At 41.6% G+C, this 22,279-nt stretch overlaps 1 pseudogene; it reads right to left on the bottom strand.

The window, feature by feature from the left end:
• LOC105706467 (WAS protein family homolog 6-like) overlaps positions 1–22,279 on the bottom strand; it is a 115,364-nt pseudogene that overhangs the window by 54,418 nt on the left and 38,667 nt on the right.

Raw genomic sequence — 22,279 nt, 5'->3', positions numbered from 1 at the left:
ATGTACCACCATGCCCGGCTAATTTTACATTTTTAGTAGAGATGAGGTTTCACCATGTTGGTCAGACTGGTCTTGAACTCCTGACCTCAGGTGATTCACTCACCTTGGCCTCCCAAAGTGCTGGGATTACAAGTGTGAGCCACTACACCAGGCCGTGATGTATATATTTAAGAAAAGCTATGCATTTTTATAATATGAGAATAAGGGCTGATGTAGACCAAGAGAAGGCACACTTAAGAACTTTTTCTAGAAAGCACAATCTTTCTAGACAATTTCCACAGCCATTAAAGAAAAAAAAAAAAGCAGGTACTTTATTTAATTAACTAGTATAATATGCCAGGAATGCAAAAGCAGCTTGTTATAAGAATTTCAGCTCCATCTATAATTCACCACCTAACCAGATTAAAGGAGAAAAACCACATGATCATCTGAATCTGTACTGCCCAATATAGTATCATTTTCAAAAGATCCTCCCTATACAGGGTGTGGTGGCTCACACCTGAAATTCCACCTCTTTGGAAGGCTAGGAGAAATGCTTGAGGCCAGCTTGGGCAACATAGCAAGACCCTTTATTTACACAATTTTTTTTTAATTAGCTGGGCATAGTGGCACATGCCTATAGTCCCCAGTTACTCAGGAGGCTGATATGAGAGGATCATTTGATCCCAGGATGATCAAGGAAAAAAAAACAGATGAATGCTATTTCATCAAAATTCAAAATTTTCCTGCAAGGCTCATGCCTGTAATCTCAACACTGGGTGGCTGAGGTGAGAAGACCACTTGAGGCCAGGTATTCAAGACAAGCTTGGGCAACATAGTGAGGCTCTGTCTCTACAAAAAATAAAAATTAAATTTTAAAATGGTCAGGCCTGGTAGCTGACACCTGTAATCCCGGCACTTTGGGAGGCCAAGGCAGGAGGATCATTTGAGGCCAAGAGTTTGAGACCTATTTTATATCAAATAGTTTTTCTTGACTAAGATAATCACATTGTAAGAATTAGGATGAATGATGGATTTATTTTACAGATGAACAGAGAGGTAAAACTGACCCAAGTTAATCTTTTTGGGTAATAGCAGAAAAACAACAAAAAAGCAAATGTGTCTAAAGGGAAAATATATCTAGTGTGGCTTCTACTATTACTTTGCTGTGCGACTGTAGGTAATTTAATAAATCATTTAACCTCTCAGATCTCAACTTTCCCTTGGAAGTAAACAACTTAAGGTCCCACTGTGTTCTAAAATAAAGTCCTCTACACTCTGATTCCAACTCAGATCATTTCAATCTTATTCCTATTTATATCATATGTTGAAAATTTGCTATATACCTGTCCCTCTGGTCTGTTTCTCTTGTATTTAGACTCAGCACACCCGCCCCCCACAACGTCCTGACTAGGAACTCTGAGGGAGACCTAGTGGTGGGGTCGGCAGGGCACTCTCCTAGGGCCTTCCATATCTTCCTCTCAACCTCCCACAAGCCACTCCCTACTTCCACCATCAAAAAAGTTAAACTTCTAGGTATCGCAAATCTCAATCAACCAGATGTTAAAGGCTATTTTTTCTGGACAGCTTAAGTAATTCCCATTCTAAGAGGCACAAAGAAGTCAAAGTGTTTGAGTACCTACCATTGCCAGTTACTGTAACAAGCACTACGCATGTATTGATGTATTTAAATCTTTACAAATACCCTCTTTACAAACAAAGAATTGAAAGACAGAAGCAACCTGTCCAAGTTACAAAGCTAGTAACTGGTGTGGCTGGGATCTGAACCCAGGCACTTTGGTTCTAGAGCTGACAGTCCTAACCACTACTCTATACTACAAAAATCCACTTAGGTTGAGACTTCAACCAGACCAGTCTTTTAAGGCAACTAGAAGAAACTGTCAAAGACGACCTCAGACAGCTTAAATGGGTCTGGCAGAGAGAAGGTGTAGTGGTGGGACCAGTTAGCAACAAAGGAGAAAAACATCTTTGCAGGTAAAGGATTAGCAAAGGATCTTCCCTAGAGTGAGACATTTCTGATATTTGCTAAGGGATACCACATTTCTAGCTATACCATTGTTAATCTAATATTCCACCATTACTGGTTTCTAATTCTAGCTTTTCTTTGACAACAGGTCGTTCAACCACTCTGGCAAAAATGAAAACACTGTTATTTCTAATCAGCATTTTGTATCACAAAGTGTTTGAACTCAGTACATTTATTGTGTGTATGCTATGAAAATGTGCTCTAACTTCCTATATTTGTAATTATAATTTATTATAGACCTTCTAAAAAGATGAAGTTGACACTTTTTTTTTCTTTTGAGATGGAGTCTTGCTCTGTCCCCAACCTGGAGTGTAGTGGTACGATCTCAGCTCATTGCAATCTCCGCCTCCTGGGTTCAAGTGATTCTCCTGCCTCAACCTCCTGAGCAGCTGGGATTACAGCCCCCCAACCCCTGCCCAACCACACCTGGCTAATTTGGATATTTTTAGTAGAGACAGGGTTTCCCTATGTTGGCCAGGCTGGTCTCAGAACTCCTGACTTAGGTGATCCACCTGCCTTGGCCTCCTAAAATGCTGGGATTACAGACATGAGTCACTGTGCCCAGTTGGCCAATATTTTCTATCAAGAATAATTTGTCATCTATTTTCTCTAAGGAATAAAAAATTCCAATCTATATTACTCCACTGCTTGTCAGTGAACTTTTAATTACAGAAGTCTCTTGCTGGTGATGGCATAAGAAACCAAGTAACCTCTAGGTGCAGGGGCTCATGCCCATAATTCTAACACTTTAGGAGGCTGAGATGTGTGGTTCACTTAAGCCCAGGAAATGAAGACCAGCATGGGCAACAAGGTGAAACCCCATCTCTACTAAAAATGCAAAAAATTAGCTAGGCATGGTGGCAGGTGCCTGTGGTCCTGGCTCTCAGCGGACCGAGGTGGGATGATCACCTGAGCCTGGGCTGTGGAGAGCCATGATCATGCCACTGCACTTTAGAATGGGCAACAGGAGTGAGATGGGAAAGGGAAAAGGGAAAAGGGAAAGGGAAAGGGAAAAAGGGGAGGGGGGAGGGGGAGGGGAGGAGAAGAGGGGGGATGGGGAGGGGGATAGGGAGGGGGAGGGAGGGGAGAGGAGGGGGAGGGAAGGGAGAGGGAGGGGAAGGGAAGAGGGGAAGGGGAGGGAGGGGAGGAGGAGGAGAGGAGAGGAGGGGAGGAGAGGAGGGGAGGGGAGGGGAGGGGGAGGGAGGGGAGGGGGAGGGGAGGAGAGAGGGAGGGGGAGGGGAGAGGGAGGGGGAGGGGAGAGAGGAGGGGAGGAGAGAGGAAGGGGGAGGGGAGAGGGAGGGAGAGGGGAGGGGAGGGGAGGGGAGGGGGAGGGGAGGGGGAAGGGAGAGGGAGGGGGAGGGGAGAGGGGAGGGGGAGGAGAGAGGGAGGGGGAGGAGAGAGGGAGGGGGAGGGGAGAGGGAGGGGGAGGGGAGGGGAGGGGGAGGAGAGGGGAGAGGAGGGGAGGGGGAGGGGAGAGGAGAGGGGAGGGGAGGAAAAGGAAAGGAAGGGAGGGAGGGAGGCAGGCCAGGCGCAGTGGCTCACTTCTGTAATCCCAACACTTTGGGAGGCAGAGGCAGTTTAAGACCAGCCTTACCAACATGATCAGCCTGACCAACATGGTGAAACCCCACCACTACTAAAAATATAAAAATTAGCCAGGCGTGGTGGCACATACCTGTAGTCCCAGTTACTCAGGAGTGTGAGGCAGAAGAATCACTTGAACCCGGGAGGCAGAGGTTGCAATGAGCCGAGATCATGCCACTGCACTCCAGCCTGGTGACAGAGGGAGCGAGGGAGGGAAGAATCAAGTGACAACTAGAATTATGTCTCACACTGTGATACCTTTTTTTTTTTTTTTTTTTTGAGAGGGAGTCTTACACTGTCACCCAGGCTAGAGTGCATTGGCGCGATCTCGGCTCACTGCAACCTCCGCCTCCTGGCTTCAAGCACTTCTCTTGCCTCAACCTCCTGAGTAGTGGGACTACAGGTGCGCACCACCATGCTCGCTCAGCTAATTTTTTGTATTTTTAGTAGAGATGGGGTTTCACTATGTTGACCATGATGGTCTCAAACTCCTAACATTGTGATCTGCCTGCCTCAGCCTCCCAAAGTGCTGGGGATTACAGGCGTGAGCCACCATGCCCAGCTGATACCATTAAAAATATATATATTTGGGGCATTGTTTTGTAAAGTTATGTAAAACTACATGGAATAAATATGAATCTTTGCAACATTTACCAAATCCCCACTTCATAGCCTTAATATGTACTTAAATAAATAAACTTTAAAAGCAGCAGCTCAGGCTTTCACTCTGTTCTCCCCCAACATATGAATGCATACATATCCAAAAAAAGTCAACTTCAAAATGTTGTTGCTCTCATTTTCTTTCTTTGCAACCTTTTGAATACCCAGCACTGCTGCCAGGTCACACAGTGGGCCATATGTGGAAGAGGGACATTGCTGTCTATCCCTCCAACCCTGTGTGCGTGTGTATGTGTACACCATAATTCATACAAGACCATACTGAATATAGAAAAATAGCCAGACATGGCTGGGTGCGGTAGCTCACGCCTGTAATCCCAGCACTTTGGGAGGCCGAAGCAGGCGAATTACCTGAGGTCAGGAGTTCGAGACCAGCCTGCCCAACATGGCAAAACCCTGTCTCTACTAAAAATACAAAAGATTAGCTGGGCATGGTGGCAGGTGCCTGCAATCCCAGCTACTCAGGAGGCCGAGGCAGGAGAATCGCTTGAACCCGGGAGGCAGAGGTTGCAGTGAGCCAAGATGGCACAACTGCACCCCAGCCTGGGCAACAAGAGAGAAACTCCATCTCAAAAAAAAAGAAAGAAAGAAAAGAAAAAAGAGAAAGGAAGGAAAATAGCTAAACATTCACATACAAAAATTAAAATGCACAGTCCTAGCACTCAAGAAGACTGCTGGCCAGTAGGGGACAACAAATATATAAATAAATTATAGTATTATAATTTAATGTGCTACGTATTAAGACAGGTATTGAAGCACAGGAGGAAGAACAACTAACACAGGGGGATTGAGGGAAGCTCCATGTAAGAAGCCACATAAGAAAAATGCTGATTCATTCAGTATAACTTTACTGGACATCTACCAAGTTCCAAAGACTATAGATAGACTGTGTTGCTCCTCTATACCAATGACCTCTTCAAACTTTTTTTGGGTTTCTCTTCACCTACTAGAGTTATCAGTATCTCCTTTATTTATTTATTTATTTTATTTTATCTTATTTTTTTCTGAGATGGAGTTTCACTCTTGTTGCCCAGGCTGGAGTGCAATGGTGTGGTCATGGCTCACTGCAACCTCTGCCTCCCAAGTTGAAGCAATTTTCCTGCCTCAGCCTCCTAAGTAGCTGGGATTACAGGTGCCCATCACCACATCTGGCTCATTTTGTATTTTTAGTAGAAACAAGGTTTCTCCATGTTGGTCAGGATAGTCTCGAACTTCCAATCTCAGGTGATCCACCCGCCTCAGTCTCCCAAAGTGCTGGGATTAAAGGCATGAGAGCCACTGTGCTCGGCCCAGTATCTCCTTATTAATTATATAGATATACATATATATATGTATATAAAACATTTCTCTGAAATAAATTATTAAACTTGTTTACAAAGTTTGAAAATTTCATTATATCTCATGAGGGATTTTAATGAGACTATACTAAGGAAGTACAAAAAGAGTTGGAATCACTGCCTTACAATGACTAAGCCTTGGGCCCAAGTTTTTATCTTTTGATCCATGTAAAATGTCTTCCCCCTAAATGTTTTTCTTTTTCTTTCTTTTTTTTTTTTATAAGATGGGGTTTCACCATGATGGCCAGGCTGGTCTTGAACTCCTGACCTCAGGTAATTCACCCACCTCGACCTCCCAAAGTGCTGGGATTACAGGCGTGAGCCACCGTGCCCAGCCTTGTTTTTTTTTCTTTTTGTTTTCCCCCGAAATGATAAGTGGCCTGAGCACAGAGAATAAGGAAGAACGTAAGTTTATTTTTAACATAACTGCCTAATATATTACAAAGAAGATGCAGTGATAAATTAACATGGCTGAAAAACTTGCTTTTCTTTTATTGAAAGGTCAGCCTTCAAATATATTCTGGAAAAAGTAATCAACTTCTACAGAGATGAACAGCACACAGAACAGTTTCCACATAAGAAATATGTTAGCAGATCACAGTAATTCCAACAACCAGATAGTATAATCCATAAATAGAAGGCATCATCTACAGAATTTAACAGCAGGAAGCTCATGCATATCTAAGTCTCTTGATTAAAAAAATATTTAGTCAGTAGGACCTTTAAGAAAAAAAAAAAACGATAGTGAAGGCAAAATGCTCAAGAGAAGATGAATATATAAAACAAAAGTAAACTATTCCCTAAAAAGTTCCCTCAAGAATAGTGTCAAATAGCTACCTATATATAGAATGATCCTGACCACAAACACGCCTCCACAAAACTAACTGGCCAAGAAATGAGTTAAAAGTGCTAGATCTCTCCCAGCGTTGCCTGCTTTCCTACATACCATCAGGTATAGTCAACTGCTCAGTATGCTTGCTACACGTTTAACTATAATATCATCACAATTCTGCAACAACAACAACAAAATGTGGCCATCAGTTCAAGATGAGGATAAGTTACCTCAACATCATCTTAAAGAGAAGCAATCTGAGTTTAGCACATTCTTTGTTTTTCCAAAGGTTTTTACTAGAATATGTACATATTCTTCTCTTTTGGTGCTACCAAAAGCAATAACTCACAATACTAAACTTTTTTTTTTTTTTTGAGGCAGAGCCTCACTCTGTTGCCTACGCTGGAGTGCAACAGTGTGATCTCAGCTCATTGCAACCTCCATCTCCCAGGTTCAAGTGATTCTCGTGCCTCAGCCTCCCGAGTAGCTGAGATTACAGGCATGCACCACCACACCTGGCTAATTTTTGTTGTATTTTTAGTAGAGATGGGGTTTCACCATGTTGACCAGGCTGGTTTCAAACTCCTGACTTCATGTGATCCGCTGGCCTCAGCCTCCCAAAGTGCTGGGATTACAGGCGTGAACCACCACATCCTGCCAATATTAAACTTTTACCAACAAGCAAGTGTTCAGTGTATCCTCCAAAGAAAATCTAGTCAAACCACCAAAGAAACTAGAAGTAGGCAAGTAATGGCATTTGTCAGTGTCCAAGCCAACATGGGGTTGTATTTTTTAAGTAACTATGAAGTAAACATGTATAATTCCTTACTCTCCCTCTGTCCCACTATTCCAAATCTTCACTTCCTTTTTATAGCCCCCAAACAATTTTTAAAATTAGCACTCTTAATATATGACATTTTAAAATTAGCCTGAGCTAAATGAAATAATAACTCAAAAGGAAAATACTCCTAGAGCAGAAAAGAAGGGGATTTTAGAAGGTCTAATCACTAAGAAATAATCTAAAACATTACTTTAAGAGACAGGGTCTCACTACGTTGCTCAGGCTGGAGTGCGGTGTCTATTCACAGGTGTAATCACACTACTGATCAGCACAGGAGTTTGAGATGGAGTCTTGCTCTTGTTGCCCAGGCAGGGAGTATAGTGGTGCAATCTCAGCTCACTGCAACCTTCACCTCCCGGGTTCAAGTGATTCTCCTGCCTCGGCCTCCTGAGTAGCTGGGATTACAGGCGTGTACTACCACACCCAATCAGTATACTGCATTACAGCCCAGAACTCCTTGCTTCAAGAGATCCTTCTGCCTTAGCCTCTCAAGTAACAGGGACCACAGGCCCATGCCAAGCAAGAAATAATCTTTAAAGCAACCCCACTCTCCCCTCATACACAAATAATACCCACCAAAAATGGAAACAATAATGTAACTCAGAAATACTCCGTTTCTCAGCCAGGGGTGGTGGCTCACTCCTGTAATCCCAGCACTTTGGGAGATCAAGGCAGGCGGATCACTTGAGGTCAGGAGTTCAAGACCAGCCCAACCAATGTGGCAAATTCCCACCTCTACTAAAAATACGAAAATTAGCTGGGCATGGTAGCACGTGCCTGTAGTCCCAGCTACTTGGGAGGGTGAGGCCTGGAATCACTTGAACTCAGGAGGTGGAGGTTGCAGTGAGCCACGATCACACCACTGCACTCCAGCCTGGGCGAGAAAGCAAGACTGTCTCAAAAAAAAAGAAAAATATTATTTCTCCTGAAAGTCAACCCAATTTTTAAATTTGATTTTCATCAGCCAATGAAACACCTACTGAAATACAAATACTCCGTGACTACTTCTGTTTACTGCCTGATCTGTTTCTCTATCAACAAACACAGAATAAAGAAAGATAATGCCTAGTTTTTTCACCACCTTTTATAATTGATGCAACTGTAAGTCATCAGTATGATACATGGTACTGGTCATGCCAATTTAGTTCCTAGAAGGTAAGGATTAATGAAAGTATTTATTACACAAATAACCATTTATGGAAAAAGAAAAAGCCCCTAAAAGTTTACCATAAATCTAAAGGGTAAGTAAGAGTGACCATTCTTTTTGCCAGACAAGAAACGTACTATGAACCTGAAAGGACAGCTTATCTTGAAAAACACTACCTCTAGACCTTTGCTCAGTAAATGATAAAAACCATAAAATGTGTCACACACGCTGCTTCTCCTAAGTCTTTAAGTGAATTCAGAGAGATACCAAGCAGTCACTTGAAACCAGAAAATATTTGATAAATGCACCTGTTTCCAGCTTTGCTACATTCCTCTCATCAGGAAGCTTTCCTACATGACCCTTCTCTCTGGAGCTGTGATTAATGTTTTGATTCATAGACAAAGGTCAGCCTCTTAATCAACAAATAACCTCTATTTCAAACGGTCAAACTTGAGATTTATGAAATTTCACATCTAGGAGTGGAAGCTTTAGAAGGAACTGGCATAAGATCAAGAGTTGGTATCCTAAATTACTCCCTTCGAACATATATATTCCTACCCGATCCGCTACGACCATTACATTATAGTCCTGCCAAGACCTCTTTTCTTCTATGTGTTCAGTCACCCCATCCACACCAACTGAAGTTAAAGCAGAGAAAACTACGTCTTAATTTCTGAAATTAGCTAGAAAAGTTACTCTAGGAGTGGTAAACTGACCCACATCATCAAAAGTCCAATAGCAGGCCCAGCGTAGTGGCTCACGCCTATAATCCCAGAATTCTGGGAGGCCGAGGTGGATGGATCACTTGAGGTCAAGAGTTTGAGACCAGCTAATATGGTGAAACCTTGCCTCTACTAAAATACAAAAAAAAAAATGGCCAGTCCCAGCTACTCGGGAGGGTGAGGCAGAAGAATCACTTGATCCTGGGAGATGGAGGTTGCAGTGAGTCGAGATCGTACCACTGCACTCCAGCCTGGGCGATAGAGTGAGATTCTGTCTCCAGAAAAAATAAAAAAGGCCAATAGCAGCTAAGTATAATGGCTCATTCCTGTAATTCTACTGCTTTAGGAGGCCATGGTAGAGGATCACTTGAAACTAGGAGTTCACGACCAAGCCTGAGTAAAAGAGAAATATACCATCTCTACAAAAAAATAACAACCTCAATTCTAAATCTTTTGGGAAAAAAATTAAAAAATAAAAAAAATTTAAAAATTTAAAAAATAAAGTTAAAAAAAAAAGTCCAATAGCCGAATCAATACTTAATAAAAGTTATACTCAAGCCACCAGAGAAAGTAAAAATGTAAGTCAATTATCACATCTTTGCTAAACTTCTCCAGATTTAAGTATCCCATCTAAAACATTATGAAATCACTTTCAATCAAACTAAAATTGTTGTATCTGAAATCAAAAATTCACTTTCAGGTATGAACCTATATTACGTTTAGCAAAACTGCATAATCAGAAGAGCGGATTAGGGTCAGAAGTCGGTCTAGGTCTAGACACTGCCACTTTGAGCTTCAAATTCCCTAAGCTTCCATTTTCTCATGTGAAAATGTCAAGAATGTCAACTAATGCACAGGAGGGCTGTGATGTTTAAATAAAAACAAATATACAAATACTCTGCAAACGTGGCAAGAGACTGTACAGAGTAGTGGCAGGGTCCAGACCAGGTTTCTAGAGTTCAAATCCTAAGTTCAGCCTCTTACTGTGTCTAACCTACTTAACTAATAATAACAGAAGCCATTGCACAGGGTTGTATGAGGATTAAATAAAAGATGTAAAGTCTAGTACATGCTCAAAAATTATCAGGAATTGTGATTTTTTTTTTGTTTTGGACTGGTTACTGGCAATTTTTTTTTTTTTTTTTTGAAATGGAGTCTTGCTCTGTTGCCAGGCTGGAGTGCAGTGGCACGATCTCAGCTCACTGCAACCTCCACCTCCCGGGTTCAAGCGATTCTCCTGCCTCAGCCTCCCAGGTAGCTGGGACTACAGGCGCGCACCACTACACCTGGCTCATTTTTGTATGTTTAGTAGAGACGAGGGTTTCACCATGTTAGCCAGGATGGTCTAGATCTCTTGACCTCATGATCTATCTGCCTTGGCCCCACCAAAGTGCTGGGATTACAGGTGTGAGCCACCAAGCCTGGCCCAGCAATTGTGATTTTGAACACGATTCAACATTGGACGGGAAATCAACTGTATGTCCCAAAAAGAATGGCCTATATGACTAGAGACAAGTTATACTTGCCTCTTCTCCAATGGCATTAAATGTCCTTCTTTATCATTCCAAGTCATAGAATTTTCCAAGTCCATACTGTTTGGGATTAACTCTTTTATGATTCCATCTCTAAATCTCCTCATATCAGATGACTAATCCTAGGGATGAAATTTTATGAAATTCAACAACTGTATCCTGCCAGCTATTTAATATGAAGTGGTCATCTCTGTAAGACATTATTTGAGAAGTCCCTGACCTAAGTGATAGATTTGGTTATACAGCTGCTGTTCCTTCAAGAGAGCTTTAAGGAAAGGTCAAACATGAATATGAAAGCATAGAGCTACAAGACAGAGTAGCAATGAAGTTATACAATAACACACTTCTGGGTATCAGTCTGACTAAGGCAGAAGATTGAAAACAAACTAAAGGAGAAGAGATAGAATAACTAACAAAAGTAGGATACAGTTCAATTACTAACTTACAAAAAAAAAAATAGGCCGGTGCAGCAGCTCACACCTGTAATCCTAGCACTTTGGGAGGCCAAGGCAGGTGGATTGCCTAAGCTCAGGAGTTCGAGACCAGCCTAGGCAATGTGGTAAAACCCGTCTCTACTAAAATACAAAATAATTAGCCAGACGTGGTAGTGTGCACCTGTAATCGCAGCTACTCAGGAGGCTGAGACAGGAGAACCCTTTGAACTTGGGAGGCTGAGGTTGCAGTGAGCCGAAAGAGTACCATTGCACTCCAGCCTGGGAGACAGAGCAAGACTACGTCTCAAAAAAAAAAAAAAAACAAGAAAGAAAAAAAGGAAAAGGGGCCAGGCGTGGTGGCTCACGCCTGTAATCCAAGCACTTTGGAGGCCAAGGCGGGCGGATCACCTGAGGTTGGGAGTTCAAGACCAGCCTGACCAACATGGTGAAACATCGTCTTTAAAAAAAAAAAAAATTAAAAAAAAAATTCATGGCCACATTTGGTGGCTCAAGCATATAATCTCAACACTTTGGGAGGCTGGGGCAGGAGGATCACTTGAGGCCAGGAGTTTGAGACCAGCTTGCGCACAAAGCCAGACCCCATCTCTAAAAAATTTTTTCAATTAGCTGGGCGAGGTGGCATATGCCTATAATCCCAGCTACTTGGGAAGCTGAGGTGGAAAGACTGTTTGAGCCCAGGAATTTGAGGTTCCAGTGAACAACGATCACACCACACTACGCTCCAGCCTGGGCAAAAGAGCAAGATCCTGTTTTGGAAAAAAATAAAAATCACATCTACTTTTCTGTGTTGCTATAAATCTCAGTAGGTGCTTCAGGAGAAGCGACCATTATATATTTACAGGCAATAAGAATTAAATCAACTTTACCTGAATTATCTGGCACCTATTGCTGTGATTTTCTTGTATGATTGGGATGTAATAAGAGAAACTCTGGTGAAAAGTATGCCAACTACACTAGAATTTCATACAGCCAAGAGAAAAAGAAGATTTACCAAATAAACCAAAATGATTTAATAAACTATAATTTATCCATCATTATATTTCTTAGGGAGCCTATTCAGCAGTGGAAGGAAATTTCTGAGAGGCAAAGTAAAGAATCAGACCAGTAGTAAAGAATCAGAACTGTAATCTAGAACATGTGAGGTACAGTCTAGAGTGAGGTACAGATTACAGCAGATATAACCAAAGACAGATACTAAGGACATAATATAAATACTGAAAACTGAGTTAAATCTCTGAAAAAGACCTCTTTTTTTTGTGAGACAGAGTCTCATTCTGTCGCCCAGGCTGGAGTGCAATGGTGTGATCTCGACTCACTACAACCTGTGCCCCCCAGGTTCAAGCCATTCTTCTGCCCCGGCCTCCCAAGTACCTGGGACTACAGGCGCATGCCACCACTATTTTAAGTAGAGACGGGGTTTCACCATACTGACCAGGCTGATCTCGAACTCCTGACCTTGTGATCTGCCTGCCTCAACCTCCAAAAGTGCTGGGATTACAGGTGTCAGCCACCATACCTGGCCAAAAGCATCTATTTATACATTAAACCTACTACGTTAGGAAATTCTAGAAAGTAAAGAATATTAAGAAGAAAAAAAAAAAAGTAAAGAATACTCAGCCTGAAGTGGGGTGAAAGAAAAAAAAAAAGAAAGAATACACAAATATACATTCCATTAGTCCTGAGAGCATTAACATCACACGATATAGTTCTAGAAAGCTCTATTATACTTCTGGAAAGTCTACACTTATTAGTGAATGACAGCAAAAAAAGGCAAATAATAGTATTCTTATGAAAATAGTTTTGACTTCACAGGCCACTAATAAAAGAATCCTTGTGTATATCCCCACACCACATCTTGAGAATCACTATTCCAGACCATCTTAAAGCATGAGTCACAAAAATCAATTTAGGTCATAATAGTGTATATTTTTTTAAATGAAATTAGAGTAAATCAGAAAACACACCATGAATAAATAACATTTCCTGAAACATTTGTTAGTTATGTATATCCGTGCATATAATAATAAGTAGTAATACAAAATATATTTCCTGCTACAGGTCAGTTAGAAACTGTGAAAAACACTGTACTATAACATGCTAATTTTCCTCATCTAATGTCTAAGCAAAAGCTTTGCATACAACCTGTAATCTGTAGCCTGAAAACTAAACATTTGTGATGCACTGGATACTCTCCAAAGTGAAGACAATTAAAAGGTGTTCAGGTGGATGCAACTTCTATCACAGCCATCACTAAAGTCTCGTTTTTTTCTTTTGTTTATATAAAATGTTGTTGTTTTGTTTTTTTGTTTTTTTGAGACAGAGTCTCGCTCTTGTTGCCCAGGCTGGAGAGCAATGGCATGATCTTGGCTCACTGCAACCTCCACCTCCCGGGTTCAAGTGATTCTCCTGCCTCAGCGTTCCAAGTAGCTGGGATAACAGGTGCCCGCCACCACGCCCAGCTATTTTTTTGTGTTTTTAGCGGAGACAGGGTTTCAGTATGTTAGTCATGCTAGTCTCAAACTCTTGACCTCAAATAATCTACCCGCCTCGGCCTCCCAGTGCTGGGATTACAGGCATGAGCCACCACACCTGGCCTCAATGAAATGTTTTTTAATAGACACAGGATCACACTGTGTTGTTCAAGCTAGCCTCAAACTCCTGGCCTCAAGCGATCCCCCTAACTTGGCCTTCCAAAGTGCAGGGAATACAGGTGTGAGCTACTGTGCCTGGCCACTAGTCTTTTCTACCACCACCTTGTCCACAGTTAGTTCAGGCAAAAGGAAAGAAAAGAGAAGTCCAAGCTCCATCAGCCACAATAAAGGTGTTCTTTCCTTCCATCTAAACAAAGTTCTTGCTATTTTTTTCCATTACTGATTTATTTTTAGACACAAGTTCTGGCTATGTTTCCCACATTGGACTTGAACTCCTGGGCTCAAGCAATTCTCTGGCCTCAGCTTCCCAAGTAACTGGGTCTACAAGCACGTGCCTCAGTGTCTAGCTACCTGTTGCTATTAATCAGAAGGTCTATTTCTTTCTTTCTTTCTTTCTTTCTTTTTGAGAGGGAGATTCCCTCTTTTTGCTTAGGCTGGAGCGCAATGGCGCAATCTCGGCTAACTGCAACCTCCGCCTCCCGGATTCAAGTGATTCTCCTGCCTCGAGTAGCCGGGATTATAGGTGTGTGCCACTACACCTGGCTCATTTTGTATTTTTAGTAGAGACAGGGTTTCACCATGTTGGCCAGGCTAGTCTTGAACTCCTAATCTCAGATGATCCACCAACCTCAGCCTCCTAAAGCACTGGGATTACAGGAATGAGCCACCATGCCTGGCCCAAAAGATCTACTTCTTAAATGAAGGGCTTCCTCCCTAACAAATTGGTCACAAAATCACTTTCCTGCTGGCATTAAGGTTACTGCTCTCATCCTGAACCTAGGATTTACTAGGTCAAAGCAGCATTCAGACAATGGTTCCAGCTATAATCTCTTCATAAACTGGCAAAGGCAGGCCAGCATCTGGTGAACCGCAACAAATGGAAAAAGCACACAGCAGCTGAAGCTTCACCCACAGAGTGAGCATAATCCAAGATACCCAGAGTCGTCAATAATGATCCCTGAAGCTACAAAGACAAACTCTACTGATGCCAATTGCTGAAATACAACATCACTGCCTGTTCCTAACAGAACTGAACTATTTAATTTTATCTCAGAAAGAGTTTTTCTCCCAATTAGTCCTAATAGACCAACAGGAAGCCTAATGAAAATTATCAGGGAAAAGGAAGTGAGGCAGGGCTAAATTCAGTGGTATGCCATCACAGTGGCATATACTTTCGTGTGTGTGGTACTATACAAACGAAGTTTTCCACTTTAGCCATATTTGAGTATATAGTTCAGCAGCATTAAATACATTCATATTGTTATGCAATCAATACCACTATCCATCTCCAAAATTTTTTCATCATCCCATACGACGATTCTGTATTAACTGGTATATACTTTTTTGTGGATTCTATTTTTCTGATATATACATACCCTAAATGCAAATGTTCTCTGCTCCAAAAACAGATCCATTCCCACTACTGTCTTCAAAATCTGGAGCAAAAAAGGTAACATCTGTGAGAGTAGATATCTCTTTAAACCACTGTCTTCCTAGTACCTAGTACATGCCTGACAAATATTGATCGAAATATTTCTGTGTTCATAGCCAAACTATGACCCCACAGATTATTTACTAATTACAAATGGCAAAATGTGCCATTACAATGGGAAAATCTGCAGGTTACCACTTTAATCAGTTTTTACCATCACTACCAGTGGGACAATCGAACATCGTGTTTCTCTACTAAAAATACAAAATTAGCCAGGTGTAGTAGTGCACACCTGTAATCTCAGCTAGTTAGGAGGCTGAGGCAGGAGAATCACTTGACATGATATAATTTGAAGTGCTCAATCATCTAGGAAACATCCTTGCCAAAATGTTTAAGATGAATCTAATCTTCTAGACCCAACTATCAGTTTACAAAGAATGTAGCTTAGGAAAACAAATTAATCTATACAACAAGAAAACAGACAACCCAGAAAGGAGGGTTTAAGACAGTATCACCCATGTCACTACAGATAATTATCTTTGACACAGGACCAAAGATAATTCGATGTAGAAAAGTAGTCTTCTCAACAAACAGTGCTAGAACAACTGAATATCCACAAGCAAAATAACTAAATAAATCTAAACACTAACCTTATGCCTTTCAGAGAAATTAACTCAAAAAAGATCACAGGCCTAAATGAAAATCACAAAACTATAAAACTTCTAAAAGATATCAGGAGAAAGCCTAAGTGGCCTTGGGTTCAGTAATGGGTTTTTAGATACCATACCAAAAGCATGATCCATAAAAAAAAATAATAATAAACTGGATTTCAATGAAACTCAAAACTTCTGCTCTGTGAAAGATACCATTAAAGGAATGACAAGACAAGCCACTAACTGGGAGAATGTGCAAAACATGTATTTTATATAAAGACTTAGTATTCGAAATATACAAAGAACTTTTAAAACATCACAATTAAAAAAAACAATAAAACAGTAGGCAAAAGATCTAAACAGAGATGATATACAGATGACAAATAAGCATATGAAAAGATGCTCAGGCTGGGGGCAGGGGCTTACGCCTATAATCCCAGCACTTGAGGAGGCCAAGGTAAGAGTATCCCTTGAGTTCAAGATCAGCCTTGGCAACATAGTGAGACCCCACTTGTATTTCAAAAAAAGAAAAAAGAAAAGATGTTCAACATCAAATGTCATTAGGGAGTTGCAAATTAAAACTATGAGATACCACTACACACCTATTAGAATCGTCAAAATTCAAAACACAACACCAAATGCTGACGAGGTGAAGCAACAAGAATTCTCATTCATCGCTGGTGAGAATACAAAATGGTACAGCTAATTTGGAAGACAGCTTGGCAGTTTCTTACACCCTTACCATAAAATACAGTGATTGTGCTCCTTGGTATTTACTCAAATGAACTGAAAACTAATGTCCACATGAAAACCTACACACAAATATTCAGAGCAGCTTTATACATAATTGCCAAAACTTGGAAGCAACCAAGATTTCCTTCAATAGGTAAATGAATAAATGAAATGTGGCACATCCATACAATGCAATATTATTCAACGATACAAAGAAATGAGATATGTAGCCACAAAGAGACATGGAGGAACTATAAATGCATATTGCTAAGTGAAAAAACCCAGTCTGAAAAGGCCAAATGATTCCAACTATATGACATTTTAGAAAAGGCAAAACTATAGGCCGCAAAAAGATCAGTAGTTGCTGGTGTATGGGTGAAAGGAAAGGCGACGAAAAGGAAAGGTGCACAGATTTTTAAGGCTATTCTGCATGATACTGTAACTATTCTGTATGATACTGTATCAAACTATTCTGTATGATACTGTAATGGTGGATACATTTGTCAAAACTCAGAACTGTAAAACACAGTGAAACCTAATTTAAACTATAAATATGAGGTTATAGTTAGTTAATAATAACGTATCCATTTCTTTCTGAGATGGGGTATCACTAGGTTGTCCAGGCTGGACTCAAATTCCTGAGCTCAAATGATCTCCACCACAGGCACTCACACCCAGCTTTTAATAATGTATCATTATGGGTTAATCAGTTGTAACAAAGGTACATTAATGCAATTTTCTTTTTTTGAGATGAAGTCTTGCTCTGTCGCCCAGGGTGGAGTGCAGCGGTGCGATCTCAGCTCATTGCAACCTCTGCCTCCCAGGTTTCAAATGATTCTCCTGCTTCAGCTTCCCAAGTAGCTGAGATTACAGGCACGCACCATCACATCCAGCTAATTTTTGTATTTTTAATAGAGACAGGGTTTCATCATGTTGGCCAGATCGGTCTTGTACTTCTGACCTCCGGTGATCCGACCACCTTGGCCTCCCAAAGTGCTGGGATTACAAGCGTGTAATTACGCATCACTGCACTCCAGCCTGGGCATTAAGAGTGAAACTCTGTAAATAAATAAATAAATAAATAAATAAATAAAAGTTTACTACTTAAAAGGTCAGTCAATCACTCACACACACACACACACACACACACACACACACACACACGACTATTCAAAACTAGCCAACTTTTACTGAAAGGGGCCAGAGAGTAAATATTTTAAATTTTGTGGGTTGTACAGTCTCTACCACGTTAAATGAATGAGTGTGAATTTATTTATGGGCACTGAAGCTCCTATTTCATATTTTCTTTCTTTTTTTTTTTGAAACAGAGTCTCGCTCTGTCACCAGGCTAAAGTGCAGTGGTGCAATCTTGACTCACTGTAACCTCTGACACCCTGATTCAAGCGATTCTCCTGCCTCAGCCTCTTAAATAGCTGGGATTACAGGCCACTGCCTCCGGCTAATTTTGTATTTTTAGTAGTATTTTCTCCATGTCGGTCAGGCTGCTCTCGAACTCCTGACCTCGGGTTATCCGCCTGCCTTGGCCTCCCAAAGGTTGGGATTACAGGCGTGAGCCACTGTGCCCAGCCCTTACGATTTTTTTTTAGCGATCTAAAAAATGAAAACCCAGCCAGTGCAGTAGCTCACTCCTGTAATCCCAGAAACTTGGAAGGCTGAGACAGAAGGGTCATTTGAGGCCAAGAATTCTAGACCAGCTTGTGCAACATAGCAAGACCTTGTCTCCAAAACAACTCAAAACTTAGCCAGACAAGGTGGTGCATACCTACAGCCCCAGCTACTCAGGAGGGTGAGAGAGGGGGATTGATTGAGCCCAGGAGTTGGATGCTGCAATGAACCATGATCAGGACACTGCTCACACTCCAGCCTGGGCAACAGGGTAAGACTGACTCTTAAAACAATAAGTGGGCCAGGTGCAGTGGCTCACACCTGTAATGCCAGTACTCTGGAAGGCTGAGGGAGGCAAATCACGAGGTCAAGAGATAGAGACCATCCTGGCCAACATACTGAAACCCCGTCTCTACTAAAATATAAAAATTAGCTGGGCGTGGTGGCACGCATCTGTAGTCCCCGCCTGACCAACATGTTTAGTGAAATCTTGTCTCTACTAAAAATACAAAAATTAGCCAGGTATAGTGGCACATGCCTGTAATGCCAGCTACTTAGGAGGCTGAGGTGGGAGAATCGCTTGAATCCAGGAGACAGAGGTTGCAATAAGATGACATTGTGCCACTGCACTCCAGCCAGGGCAACAGAGTGAGACTCTGTCTCAAAAATAAAAAGATATGCCATGAGCACTACAAGAGGAATTCCTGAAAAATAACACAAACACACACACACACACAATCTGGCACTGTAATCCTAAAGTCTCACTGATGTATGAAGTTAAAAATGCTTTTGTTTCTGAGCAGAGGATGCTTAAAAAAAAAAAAAAGCTTTTGTTTTCCTCACCAAAAAAAAAAAAATCTGATTCTATAAAAGTAACTTAAATATTCCTACTGAACTAAAATCATTAAACATCTATGGAATGATCCGCATGAAATTCTACAGCAAGAAAAAATAAGTACTTAACCCTGGTACAGGTTGTTCCAGGCCAGTGGAGCTTAACAGAAATAAAATGTAAGCTACATATATAATTTAACATTTCGTAGCAGCCAATGTTTTAAGGGATTTTTTTTTTGTGGGGGTAGTGGGCGGGTAACAGGGTCTTGCTCTGTCACTGAAGCTAGAGTGCAGTGGCATGATCACAGATCACTGCAGCCTTGACCTCCCAGGCTCAAGCGATCTTCCCACCTCGGCCTCCCAAGTAGCAAGGACTACAGATGTGCACCACCATGCCCAGCTAATTTTTATTTTATTTTTTGTAGACATGAGGTCTCTCGCTGTTGTCCAGGCTTGTCTCGAACTACTGGCCGCAAGCAATCCTCCCACCTCGGCCTCACAAAATGCTTAGAATAACAAGTATGAGTCACTGTACCTAGGCCAGGGAAATTAATTTTTCGTTGGGACAGGGTCTCGCTCCATCACCCAGGCTACAGTGCAGGGGTGCAACCTCGACTCACTGCAACCTCCACCTCCTGGGCTCAAGTGATCCTCCCACCTCAGCCTCCTGAGTAGCTGAGACCACAGGTGAACACCACCACACCTGGCTATTTTTTGGTATTTTTAGTAGACATGGGGTTTCACTGTGTTGGTCAGGCTGATCTTGAACTCACAGGCTTAAGTGATCCGTTTGCCCCGGCTCCCAAAATACTGCTATGAGAGGTGTGAGCCACTGCACCCAGCGGGAAATTAATTTTAATAATATATTTTATTCAACCCAGTAAATCACTTCAAATGTAATCAATAATGCCATTTCAGTCCAGGGCTACGGAAGTAATGAAACCCCGTCTCTCCAAAAAATAAAAAAATTACCCAGGTATGGTGGTGCATGCCTGTAGTCCTAGCTACTCAGGAAGTTGAGGTGAAAGAACTGCTTGAGCCCAGGAGTTCAAGGCTGCAGTAAGCTAAGATCAGGCCACTACACTCCAGCCTGGGCAAGAGAGTGAAACCCTGTCTGTATAAAAATAAAGAAATAAGAAATAACAATAATACCATTTCAATATGTCATCAATGTAAAAAAATTATTGGGCTTTTTTAATCCTTTATTCATATCAAGTCTTGAAGATTTGAGGCCAGGCACGGTGGCTTACACCTGTAATCCCAGTCCTTTGGGAGGCCAAGGTGCGCAGATCACCTGAGGTCAAGAGTTCAAGATCAGCCTAGCCAACATGGTGATCCTCCCACCTCGGCCTCGAAAAATGCTTAGAATAGCAAGTGCAAGCCACTGAGCCCAGGCCAGGGAAATTAATATTTTGTTGAGACACGGTCTTGCTCCATCACCCAGGCTGGAGTACAATGGTGCAATCTTAGCTCACTGCAACTTCACCTCCTAGGCTCTACTAAAATACAAAAAATTAGGCATGGCTGCAGGCACCTGTAATCCCAGCTATTTGGGAGGATGAGGCAAGAGAATCGCTTTGGAGGCAGAGGTTGCAGTGAGCTGAGATGGCACCACTGCACTCTAGCCTGGCAACAAGAGTGAAAACTCTGTCTCAAAATCAAATATAAAATAAATGAAAAATAAAATATTTAGTATGTATATTTTATACCTACATCTCAATTCACAGTAGCCACACTTCACACACTCCCTAGCAACCTGTAGCTAGTGGCTACCATAGTGGACAACACAACTCTAGGCTATAGGAAGCAGCAGCAGAACCAAAGCTGAGAAAACTAGCCACCAAGAAATTGACTTACTGTATGTATGTGAATCTCCTAAAGCAACATATGCTGAAACAATTGTATATTTTCAGCATAATCAGACAAATACATTATTTACCAAGGTATAACTTACAAACTAAACTGAACCCCTGCTTCTAATATCCTCCATGATATCCTCTAAGCAAAGGAGAATATCACATCTCTATTTCATGCAAAGGGGCTTTACTACACACTCCCTCCCACTCACACTGGGTATGGGAGTTTTGTCCTTTGGCCTTCAACACTAGGTTCAGCCTGAAAACTAGAATAAAATAAGAGGTGCTAAATGTTATGCTCCATTCTCTACCCTACCCCCACCTCCAAAATGGTTAGAGAATTAACACCATTTACTTTGGCATTTTTATTTTATTTATTTATTTGAAACGCAGCCTTGCTCTGTTGCCAAGCTGAAACGCTCAGCTCACTGCAACCTCCACCTCCCAGGTTCCAGCGATGCTCCTGCCTCAGCCTCCCAAGTAGCTGGGACTATAGAGGCACACCACCACATACAGCTAATTTTTTTGTATTTTTAGTAAAGACAGGGTTTCACCATGTTACACAGGCTGGTCTCAATCTCTTAACCTCATGATCCACCCGCCTTGGCCTCCCAAAGTGCTGAGACTACAGGCATGAGTCACCATGCCCGTCCTTTATTTTTTGTAGAGATGGGGTCTTGCTGTGTTGTCCAGGCTGGTCTCATACTACTGGACTCAAGCGATCCTCTCACCTTGTCTGCTCTGCTGACCCTCCCTCCTACAGTTTTCTCCAACTCACCTCTAATTCCCCAGAGAAGAGAGACCATGTCTGACATATCCTGCAACTCTTAGATCCCTCCTCCCAAAGTATTAATAACTATGGCCAGCCCTTTCCTCTTGACATTCCCTTACTTAAACAAGTGGTTTCCAGAAAACTAACTGATTTCAAAATCAATCTTCTTAAATGGCCTGGGATCCACTTCCCAAGTGTACATATAGTAAAGAAACAAAAAACAAAAAATACTATCGATTACTACAAAAGTAATTTAAATACACTTGAGAATCAACGATATGCAGAAAGCAGTTTCAATTGCTCTTCTCTAATAACTTCCCCCAACCTCTTCCTTGCCCCAGTAAGGCAGTGGTAAATTTTTCACATTTTTTGAGAAAAGAAGACGTCATTTTTTACTTGTTAGACTAACAAATAATACCTCTGGCCCTTGGTTGTAAAATTTAAGGTAAACTGAGAGGCAGTGAATTTCGTTAAGCTCTGATCTATTTATTGGCTAGAAAAGCCAATGCATATTTCTGGGCTAAACAGCTGCAGCTGTTTCTTCTAGTTTCTTCCCTTTGATTAAACTT

The sequence above is a fragment of the Aotus nancymaae genome, unplaced genomic scaffold (assembly GCF_030222135.1).
Source record: "Aotus nancymaae isolate 86718 unplaced genomic scaffold, 86718_ANA_hifiasm-v0.15.2.pri h1tg000059l, whole genome shotgun sequence".
NCBI lineage: Eukaryota > Metazoa > Chordata > Mammalia > Primates > Aotidae > Aotus > Aotus nancymaae.
Note: the sequence above shows the minus strand (reverse complement) of the source record. Positions and strands in the feature narration are given on the sequence as shown.